The sequence below is a fragment of the Orycteropus afer genome, unplaced genomic scaffold (assembly GCF_000298275.1).
Source record: "Orycteropus afer afer isolate SDZICR_OR568_19922 unplaced genomic scaffold, OryAfe1.0 scaffold00354, whole genome shotgun sequence".
NCBI classification, from domain to species: domain Eukaryota; kingdom Metazoa; phylum Chordata; class Mammalia; order Tubulidentata; family Orycteropodidae; genus Orycteropus; species Orycteropus afer.
This window is the reverse complement of record NW_006921941.1, coordinates 1383875-1388890: the sequence shown is the minus strand read 5'-3', so window position 1 is coordinate 1388890 and position 5016 is coordinate 1383875. Positions and strand designations below refer to the sequence as shown.

Sequence of the window (5016 nt, the reverse complement as noted above, 5' to 3'; positions counted from 1 at the left end):
ACAAACTGACAGACAAGTTTGTCTCCTTTAGCTGTTCAAAACCTCTCCACCCTCCCCTTACCTGGATCCCTGCTGCTGCTCACTCTGTCGCCCCCTGGCTTTTCTTTCCCCTGCTTTCCTGCCTCTTGGGGTGGGGCCTGGGTTCCTCCCCTTACTGCTGCTCATTCTGTTGTCCCCCTGGCTTTTTTTTTTTTTTTTTTAATATAAAAGCTAGTCTTATGCAGGAGATGAGATGACAGCTGAGAAGGTAGAGGGTGAGTATATATTTATATTGTCCCCCTGTTTTTTTTTTTTTTTTTTATATAAACACCTACCTCTTATTAACTACTGCTTATCTACACAAAAAATCTAATGCTGGAATTCCCCTTTCTCTTTACTCTCAGCCAAATTTAATTATTAGTCAAAGGTCATTGGTGGTTCAGTAACAGAATTCTTGACTATCATGCAGGAGACCCAGGTTCTATTCCTGGTCAATGCACCCCATGCATAGCCACCACATGTCTGTCACATGTCATGTTGCTGGCATGCTAAACAGGTTTCAATGGAGCTTCTAGACTAAGACGAACTAGGAAGAAAGGCCTGCTGATCTACTTCCAAAAGTCAGCCAATGAAATCACAAGGGTTCCCAGGATGGCACAGGACCTGGAAGCATTTCATTCCACTGTGCCTAGGTTGCCCTGAGTCAGAGCTGACTCATCACCAGCTAACAACATCTGCCTTTTACTCCCCTGGCAGTGAAAGACAGGGTGAAGAAAGGTGTTTCCTTTTCCAATTATTTAGCCAATCCCCTCTTGGTTGACATCTTAAATAACTTTTATCTCCTTGTCTAAATCTTTATGCTATTACATAATAAGTGTTTTGATACATCAATCATCTCAAACTGATTTGGGAAGTAGGTGAACGGTAAGGACCCAGCTAAAAATAAACATCTAGATTCATAACTTCTCTTAGTCTTAGATACTCAGGCTAGTGAGAAGTAAAGTGAGATCATGAAAGAGTTTATCAAGAGTGAAAATAAATGGGTTAAAATCACAATGTAGTTAAAGAAATGCTCAAATGGGTTACTAGAGCAAGTGCACAGGAAGGATAGGAGGTAATAATCAAAAAGAAAGATGTCTGAAATTAAGATATTGGAGGTGAGTAGAAATAATGACAGATATTTGTATCCTTCTCCTTTCACCTTTCATTGGTTACTAACATGTGTCATTTTGCACAAAGGAAGTCTGATTACCTTCATCTTGTTGCAGATGCTCTAGTAATCAAGGCAAACTTTCTCTGAGATGAGTGCTTCAGTGGAAAATGCCTTCACAGAAAGTGTTTATGGGAGTTCTGTGGGTCTCCCTGCTAACCCTTCTGAGAGGGAGGAATTTGGATGCAAGCCTTATGGTCACACAGTCATTTTTCTCCTATAACACTATTCAACTTCCCACTTCCCACACATCAGCTTTGTAGTAGAGCTGGCACTGGAAATGTTTAGAGCAATTATCATGGTTTTATAGACACCTCTCATTCGGTTTCTTGGACAATTCAGGAAAAAGTGCCTGGAGGAAAATTAAAGCTCTAATTATGGATTTTCCTGCTGAGATAATGTTTGCAAGGCACATTTTTCCATGATCAAATCTGAGGCACACCATAGAAAGGAAATATTTCTGTTCTTGCCTCTTTGAAAGTAGCTTTTCTGTCAGTAAATTATCCGTACCAACAGATCCTCTTTGAGTTCAGTAAAATTACATCATGGGTTTTTTCAAGTGTTGGGCTTAAGATAACAAAAAAAATGAGTCGTGTTATTAATCGTAATCATGCTAATGAAGTTTGCACTTCTATAACAAGCACAGGCCCAGCAGATTAACAGTCACCAGATACAAAATTTTCTCTCCAAAAATCTATTCCTCTTAGCACTGCTCAACCACTGCCCTTCCTTTAGGTTTTGACACCTCTACAATCTGGATTCACCTGTCCCATTACTTCTTTGAAAGCAATAACATATTTTTATGAAAATGAATACATGTTCCTTATTTTAAAATCCAAATATATATAAAAGAAACCAATCACCCAAGTTTACACATATTTGGTGAACATAATTGTAGATATATTTCTATGCATATGTATAGCTTCTCAATGATAGCCTATTGAGATATAATTCATATGGCATACAATTCACCCTTTCAAAATTCAGTCATTTTTAGTATCACAGAATTGTGCAACCTCTACCACTATCTAATTTTAGAATATTTTCATCACCTCAAAAAGAAAAGTCCACACCATTAGTAATCACTCCTCATGTCCTCTTGCCCCAAGCCCCTAGCAACTATTGATCTACATTCTGTCCTATGAATTTGCCTATTCTTTACATTTAACATAAATTAAATTGTATAATATGTGATCTTTTGTGACAGGCTTTTTTCACTGAGCACAATGTTTTCAAGGTTCATTCACATTACAGAATTGGGTTTGCTTTAAACTTCTCCAGCAAAACAAAACCAAACAAACAAGATAAAACAAGAGTGGCAAAACGTTGATAATTGTTGAAGGTAGTGATAGGTACATGGAGGTTTGTTATACAAACTTCTCTGCTTAAAAAATTACAAATTAAGTATTAAAACTTAAAAAACAAAATGTGTTGAGGCTTCTGCTTCTAAGCAAGGTAGAGTAAATGGAGGGTTTACTCTTGCACCTTAAATAAAAAGCAATGGCCAAAATACATGAAAAAAAAAGCCGTTTTCAGACATTGGACAAAAAGAGAAAGAGGAAACAAATGAGATAAGACTTATGATTGCCCATTACTACCTGCACAGACAAAAGCTACAATGAAGAGAGGAAGAACCCAAGTGAAGCCATGATTTAAGATGCAGAAAAAGGAGTTTCCAGGAGACCAAAATAACTACAGCTCACAGGGCAGAGTGGCAGAGAGAAGAGACCTACACAGACAGAGCTCTGGATATCTGCAGAGCTCCTCTTAAGTCTTAGCTGAGTACTGATGAGCACATACATCTGTGGAAAAGAACCATGTGAAAGAAGCAGACAGAAAAGTCCTTAGAGCTCACACAGAGTTAAAAAATAGTTCATGTTCCCACCAGCCAAAGTGAAAAAAAATGCCATAAAGTATGGGTCATCAGATGAATAGTCAGAAGCGTATTGCCTCAGCAATAAGTAAAAATTAACCCTAGACTAAAAGCGATGCTTGTTCCTCCTAACAAAGCTTAAAGCAAGCCTTGAAAGGATCAAATTCTTTCCAAGGATTTTAATTGCATCCCTAAACAATAATAAGAATAAGAATAAGAGTATTCCACACCCCACAAGGGAAAAATCACAATGTCTGGCACCAATAAACTAAATATGTGAAGACATGGGAAACTATGACACATAATAAGGAGAAAAAAAAACTAGCCCAGAAATTAAACAGATTATTAGTAGTAAACAAGAACATTAAAACATTTGTTATAGCTATGTCCTGTATCTTCAGGAAGACAGAGGAAAACTTGAGCACGTTAAGAAGGGATTTGATATGCGTATCTTAAAAAAAAGACTAAAATAAAACTTTTACAGAAGAAAAATCAAATGTCTGAGATGAAAAACACAAAAGATAAGTTTACAACAAATTAGACACTGAAAAGAATAGTGCACTTAAAGATAAATCAATAGAAACTATGCAAAACGTCACAAACAAATGAACTTGTATAAAAACTAGTGAATATGAATAAGGTCTACATCTATTGAGAGGATCATATTGTTTTTCTCCTTGATTCTGTACTATGATGAATTTACATTGGTTAAGGTTCAAATGAGGAGTCCCTGGGTGGTACAAACAGCTAAGTGCTCGACTACTAGCCAAAAGGTTGGTGGTTCAAACCCCCTCAGGCATCTCAGAAGACAGGCCGGTGATCTGCTTTTGAAAGGTCACAGCCTTGAAAAACCCTACAGTGTGGTTCTACTCTGCACATGTAGGGTTGCCATAAGTCAGGCCTGGAGGTCTACTGATCTGTAATTTTCTTTTTTTAACTTTTTATTGTGATTTGCGTACAATTTTACAAAGTAGCTTCGTTTTCCATTCAACAGTTTATACACATTTTGTTTTGTGACACTGCTTAGGATCACCACAATATAATAGCTCTCCTCCCAAAAATATGAAATGCATCACGAATTTGTGTATCATCCTTGTGCAGAGGCCATGCTAATGTCAGTATTGTTCCAATTTTAGTATATGTGCTGCTGAAGTGAGCATGGTCTGTAATTTTCTTCTTAGTAATGTCTTTGGGTTTAGTATTAGGGTTTTGCTGTCTTTGTAAAATAAAGTAGGCAGCGACTCTCCCTCCTCTATTTTCTGAAAAAGTTTGTGTAAGATTGATGTTAGTCTTTCATTCCAGTGAAGCCATTTGGGCCTGGAGTTTTCTTTGTGTAGATATTTGTATAACAAATTCGGTTTTTAAAATAAGTATTAGGTTATTCAGATGTTCTGTTTCTTTTTGTGTCAATTTGGGTAAATTGTATTTTTTCAAAAAAGTCCATTTCATCTGGATTGCTGAATTTGCTGGCAAAACGTTTTTCATTGTATTCTCTAATCCTCTGAAAGTATGTAGAATCTGTGATTTTTGTCTCCTCTCCTGACCTCTCACTTTCCCTTCCTCTCTTCCTCTTCTTTTTCTTCTCCTTCTCTTCCTCCTTCCTCTCTCTCTCTCTCTCTGGTTCTCTAGCAAGTGAAAACCAACAAAACCCAAACTCACTGCCATTGAATTGGATCTCACTCATAGGGTTTCCGAGGCAGTACTACTACAGAAGCAAATTGCCCAGTCTTCCTTCTGAGGAGTACCTGGTGGGTTTGAACTGCCAGTCTTCTGGTTAGTAGTCAAATGCCTTAAGATAGTATGCCACCAGAGCTCCTTCTAGCTAGTTGGGGCTTGTCAATTTTTCACAGAAATTGCTTTTGATTTTGTTCATTTTCTCTCCTGTTCATTTATTTTCTGTTCTGATTAATTCTGAAAGTTGTGCAGGAGATTCAAACCCTGATCAATACTCAAA

General features: G+C 37.3%; 1 non-coding gene across 1 annotated transcript; it reads right to left on the bottom strand.

Moving 5' to 3' along the window:
• Nucleotides 1–4118: 4118 nt before the first annotated feature.
• Nucleotides 4119–4222, bottom strand: LOC122151255. The gene has a single exon (XR_006164055.1). It is a non-coding gene; the product is annotated as a U6 spliceosomal RNA (small nuclear RNA).
• Between the last annotated feature and the right edge of the window lie 794 nt (nt 4223–5016).